General features: G+C 42.4%; 1 pseudogene; it reads right to left on the minus strand.

Moving 5' to 3' along the window:
* Positions 1–1,762: 1,762 nt before the first annotated feature.
* Positions 1,763–4,679, minus strand: LOC137768362 (TRPM8 channel-associated factor 2-like; annotated as a pseudogene).
* Between the last annotated feature and the right edge of the window lie 1,827 nt (positions 4,680–6,506).

Here is a 6,506-nt window from a genome sequence, read left to right on the forward strand (position 1 = left end):
AGCTTACCCTTCCCCCTCCCCATGTCCTCAAGTCCATTCTCTACATCTGCGCCTTTATTCCTGTCCTGGCCCTAGGTTCATCAGAACTATTTTTCTTTCTTCTTTTTTTGGATTCCATATATATGTGTTAGCATACGGTATTTGTTTTTCTCTTTCTGACTTACTTCACTCTGTATGACAGACTCTAGGTCCATCCACCTCACTACAAATAACTCAAGTTTCGTTTCTTTTTATCAAGCCAATATTTCTTTCATTTGCTTGCCCTGGTCTATCTTTCTGACACTGACATCAAATTTTCTCAGATAACAGGCTTTGAATTGTCAGCAAATTGTTTGATCATTTCCCAAAGGAAACACATGGGGTGTTTGGTGGGCTGTGTGGCAGCTCCCATCTGTAGAGGTGAAATGGATGGTCCTCTATGCTACAGGAATAATTCTAAAGAATTTTGTGAAGTAGTAAATCAGTACCCCCTCCCCTATGCATATGGAATATATCCTCATGAAGTTTAACCTATTATAACGTTAGAGCTTTAATTTCCAGGAACACATTTTCCTACTTGGAACAGGACCTGTAATGGTTCCTAACTCAGGGTCGCTGCAATCAGGAAATGACTTGGTCCAGTTAAAGCACTTACTGGCTGGCACACAGTGAGTTCTCTATCATGTAGTTGTTATTATTCATTTTCTTTTTATTATTATTATTTATTTATTTTTAAAATTTAGTTATTTATTTTTGGCTGCATTGGGTCTTCGCTGCTGTGCGCGGGCTTTCTCTAGTTGCAGTGCGCAGGCTTCTCACTGCGGTGGCCTCTCTCATTGCGGAGCACGGGCTTCAGTAGTTGTGGCTCGAGTGCTCTAGAGCGCAGGCTCAGTAGTTGTGGTGCACGGGCTTAGTTGCTCCACGGCATGTGGGATCCTCCTGGACCAGGGCTCGAACCCATGTCCCCTGCATTGGCAGGCGGACTCTTAACCACTGCGCCACTGGGAAAGCCCCTATTATTCATTTTCAACAAGTATCTGTTGACCAACTACTGTGTTCAAACCATGCAGACAAAAGATATTTGTGAAACATATGAAATAATTTTAGGATAAAGAGAAATGTGCTCTAAAGGGATCCAAGGAGAGACATTCCTGGGGTTAAGTCTTTGGGTCTGAGCAGTTCCTGTCACCCAATAAAGCAAATGTAAAACACTAAACAAATCAAGAAAGAAATCTCTTAGGATTAAAAAATAAAACTAGAGAAAACATGGTTGAGTTATGCAAATTACTAATTTTGAAAATCACTGTCTAATTTAATCTCTATGTTGCAAATGAATTAGGATATTCTGAACAAGATTGAGAAAAAAAATAAAGCTGAAATTTGGGTTGATTATGTGAGGATTAGATCTGTTATATCCAGTGATCTGGTTTTTTTTTTTTCTTTAAAGGAATTCCTTTATTTTTATTATTTATTTATTTATTTTTGGCTGTGTTGGGTCTTCGTTTCTGTGCGAGGGCTTTCTCTAGTTGCGGCGAGCGGGGGCCACTCTTCATCGCGGTGCGCGGGCCTCTCACTATCGCGGCCTCTCTTGTTGCGGAGCACAGGCTCCAGACGCGCAGGCTCAGTAATTGTGGCTCACGGGCCTAGTTGCTCCGCGGCATGTGGGATCTTCCCAGACCAGGGCTCGAACCCGTGTCCCCTGCATTGGCAGGCAGATTCTCAACCACTGCGCCACCAGGGAAGCCCCAATGATCTGTTTTAAAGTGAACATTTCTACAATTCTTCACTCCTTTCTGTAGTGTGCATATGATTTCATGGGATTTTCTTGCCACTCAGGCAGACAGGCCAGGCTGGCAGCCACTTCCTTCTGGACAGGCCAGCCCCAGGCCTCAAAGGAAGGAGCCAGATTCTTCTGCACCTTTTCAGAGAACTTCTTCGCCACAGATTCATCTTGCCAGGGTTGTCTTTGGGGATGTCAGAGAGGGTCTGGTACTCAGGAAAGAGCTGGACAAATGGCTCCCACCCAAAGGCCTCCTGGAGCTGGGAAGAGAAGGAAGGGGCAGAATGAGGTGTCTGGTCTACAAAAGCCATGCCCGCCCGGCACATACACACATAAAATTACATGGTAATGCTTAGTTATAAGCTATCTTTTAACACTGATTTAATTCTCATCAGTGGCTCTCTCCTTCTCCATTCTCTCATATGCTCATTCCAGTGACTGGTGTCATACCTTATTCTCCCTCACTCCAGTCTCAGAGACGGAGTCTGTGCTTGCGCTTTACTTGGTCTAGAATAAATGATAGTTACTTTTAGTTATTATTTTTCTCACTCCTAAGCTTAGTGGTAGATAAAGATTTTAATCTGACATAGCTGAGGATCATCTTGTGTAGCTGAAAAGTGGAATCCTTCCATTTGAAAACACAGACACCACCCAGATGTAATGATATTTTTATTCTTTGTTGAAGACTCGACTCTTAGTAAGTCTGCCACATTGTCTTATGGAGACAGGCAGATGTGTAAAAAGAATGCATTTTTTGTGGGTAGAGCTAGGATGAACTCAGACATAGGGAGAGATGTGTACTCAGAGTCCATTCCTGGAAGGCCCTCTGAAATGGGTAGTTGGGATTATAGAACTTTAGAGCTAGAAAACACACAATCCTGGTCCATCATTTAGGAATCTATGACCCTAGAGAAGCACTGCCTTGAAGACAAGTTAAAGTAGAATGTTTCAGCCAACACTACTATCATTCTTTCATTATTGCTCAGCTGCGATGACAGACTGAGCCATTAGGAGATATCTAATACTAATTATAATCAACTTATTAAATTAAATTTTTATTTTAATTAATTAAATTGAATTAAGCAAATAACTGACAATCTGGGGTCATTTCAACGCAACTGTAACATGGGGGAGCAAGTAAATAATATCTCAAAGGAACATATTCAGGGAAGGCTTCTTGGAGAAGGTGACAATGGTCTGATTTTGAAAGACGAACAGTTTTCTTGGTGTATAAAGAAGGCAAAACTATTTCAGTGAGAAAGAGCAATATTTGCAAATGTACAGAAACATGAACCATGGTAATGTGTTCTGAAAACTGTAAACAGTTTGGATTTGCTGGCGTATGAGTAAGAAGGCAAGAATCTGGATCTCGAGGCAGGAGGAGAAGGCGGAGCCAGTTGCTAAAGAGTGTGGCATTCTACCTGAAGGCACCAGGGAGTTATTGAAGTTTTATTAGCTGAAATGTGTGGTTTTTTGGTCAGCACCTTTGGAAGACAGGTCAGTTGGGATCATGGATAGAAGTAGGGAGACTAGTGAAGAGGCTATTGGAATAGTTTGGATGACAGATGCCCGGGACTTGAATCTTGACCATGTGGTGGGAATGGAAGGTGAGGGGTCAGGGAGGTGGCCACCTGGCCTGAATCCAACCCCAGAGCTATGGAAGTCCAGGTTAGAGAGCAGTGAAGGGGGTCTGCCCCCAAGGGCTTTGAATTGAACTTGTAGGTCAAGCTTCTGGGACACTATGACTCTTTTCATGCATATGCTCAGACAGATTAGTTATTGCTAAGGAAAATGGAGCAGTCCAAATTTATTTTGCTGCCTGAAGTAATCTTGGAATCTTTGGAATCGTGAACATCCAGAGACGGTGTGCGGTAGTGCCAAAGGCACGGGGGTCTGGAGTCAGAACACCAAACCTGAGTTCTAGGTCTTCCCCTTTCTCTCAATTTTAAGGTCGATGACAGACTGCTTATGCCCTTTAACCTTCAGCTTCTGCACTTGCCAAATGAGGATTGTGATAATACGTCCTTAATGTGTTTCATGAGGCTGGCAAGGATTAGATGGGGGAAATGGAAGGGGAGGTTTTGAAAAGCTGAAAAACACTACACATGTTACTTATTTTATAATGGAACTAGGACTTGTCCACACTTGGGGTTTGAGTAGGAAGATACCATTTTGAGAAACTTGCTACCAGGTCACTTTCCCCAGCCTGTGTCCTCGTAATGCATTGTTATAGTGAGGTGATGTTCTTGTCTTCTGAACTATAAAGATAACTCAGGAGAAACCACTCAATTTTGTATTTGACAAAGCTGCGAGTCTACCTCAAGGTTTCATGGCCAGAACTGTGTTATCATGGTATACTTTTCACAATGATTCCACCCACTTTCATTTATTTCCACAAAGTTCTGAGGTGGAGGGGAGGAGTAGGACATGTATCATTATCCATTTTAGGCATGTAAAACCTGAGCCACAGAGAGACACCACCATGCAGCCATCTCCCATGTCCAGGGGAGGCGGTGCACCCATGGCTGGTGGCGGTGTTGAAGGAGTTGTAGTGTGGTCCCCGTTTCCCTCCATTTCTGCTCTGTACCTGAAGATACGTTTCTAGAGCCGTCCACATGTTCCGGTCACTCAGGGGGGTTCCCTTGTCCATGTGCACTTTGATCCTCTGCTCCCGACTTTGAGGACTCAGACGAGAGTGCGCCTGATTCCCGGGGATGTCCAGCACTGTCTCACTCACATAGACTGACCAGAGGTTGCACATGGCTTCACTGGTATGAGGATGGATAATCCATCCAGAATGCTGCAAGTTGTGGCCCATCTCGTGGAAGAGACCCCAGATGCCTTTGGATCTTATGATCTTCTCATCAAGGAACACAGGCACTGACTGCACGTGGCACATGATGGGGTATCCCGAATGCATCCAACCTGAAGGAAGCAATAGGGAAGAAGAACTGAGGTGATGAACCATGTTCTTTGCAGATTATATCTCTCCCACCATCCCAGGGAGCCCAGAACATTTTAAGTAGTCCCAGATTAATCAGAGAAGCATCCGACTTTACCCTCCTGTCCAAGCTTATTTGTAATCTAGCCGGTCTCCTTCCCAGTTTCTTGGACTTTTTCATTTTCATCCCTACTTGACCCCAGGGGTATACGTACATGGAATGTGACTATTAGTGTCATCATTCTTTTTTTTTTTTTTCCATTTTTGCATGGGTGACTTTTCCCATGAATTGCTGTGTGGGTGATGATGCCCTGTGTCTGCATTTGGGACTCTGAGGGAAAACAGTATAATTTCTCCCTTCTCTAATTTAGTCTTAATCCATTTTATGGAGTCATTTTGAGAGCCCGAGGATGGCAATCAGGCTTCCTCATTTTTCTCTAAATACCTACACTTACTCCAGGTTTTCTTTTTGTTTTTTTGTTTTTAACATATTTATTGGAGTATAATTGTTTTACAGTGGTGTGTTAGTTTCTGCTTGATAACAGTGAATCAGTTATACATATACACATGTCCCCATATCTCTTCCCTCTTGCATCTCCCTCCCTCCCACCCTCCCTATCCCACCCCTCTAGGTGGTCACAAAGCACCGAGCTGATCTCCCTGTGCTATGCAGCTGCTTCCCACTAGCCATCTATTTTACGTTTTGTAGTGTATATATGTCCATGCCACTCTCTCACTTTGTCCCAGCTTACCCTTCCCCCGCCCCGTATCCTCAAGTCCATTCTCTAGTAGGTCTGCATCTTTATTCCTGTCTTGCCCCTAGGTTCTTCTGACCATTTTCTTTTTCTTTTTTCTTTTTCTGGATTCCATATATATGTGTTAGCATACGGTGTTTGTTTTTCTTTTTCTCACTTGCTTCACTCTGTATGACAGTCTCTAGGTCCATCCACCTCACTACAAATAACTCAGTTTCATTCCATTTTATGGCTGAGTAATATTCCATTGTATATATGTGCCACATCTTTTTTATCCATTCATCCGATGATGGACACTTAGGTTGCTTCCATGTCCTGGCTATTGTAAATAGAGCTGCAATGAACATTTTGGTACATGACTCTTTTTGAATTATGGTTTTCTCAGGATATATGCCCAGTAGTGGGATTGCTGAGTCGTAAGGTAGTTCTATTTTTAGTTTTTTAAGGAACCTCCATGCTGTTCTCCCTAGTGGCTGTATCAATTTACATTCCCACCAACAGTGCAAGAGGGTTCCCTTTTCTCCACACCCTCTCCAGCATTTATTGTTTGTAGATTTTTTTGATGATGGCCATTCTGACCGATGTGAGATGATATCTCATTGTAGTTTTGATTTGCATTTCTCTAATGATTAATGATGTTGAGCATTCTTTCATGTGTTTGTTGGCAATCTGTATATCTTCTTTGGAGAAATGTCTATTTAGGTCTTCTGCCCATTTTTAGATTGGGTTGTTTGTTTTTTTGATATTGAGCTGCATGAGTTGCTTGTATGTTTTGGAGATTAATACTTTGTCATTTGCTTCATTTGCAAATATTTTCTCCCATTCTGAGGGTTGTCTTTTGGTCTTGTTTATGGTTTCCTTTGCTGTGCAAAAGCTTTTAAGTTTCATTAGGTCCCATTTGTTTATTTTTGTTTTTATTTCCATTTCTCTAGGAGGTGGGTCAAAAAGGATCTTGCTGTGATTTATGTCATAGAGGGTTCTGCCTATGTTTTCCTCTAAGAGTTTGATGGTGTCTGGCCTTACATTTAGGTTTTTAATCTGTTTTGAGTTT

Source organism: Eschrichtius robustus, chromosome 8 (genome assembly GCF_028021215.1).
Source record: "Eschrichtius robustus isolate mEscRob2 chromosome 8, mEscRob2.pri, whole genome shotgun sequence".
Taxonomy (NCBI): domain Eukaryota; kingdom Metazoa; phylum Chordata; class Mammalia; order Artiodactyla; family Eschrichtiidae; genus Eschrichtius; species Eschrichtius robustus.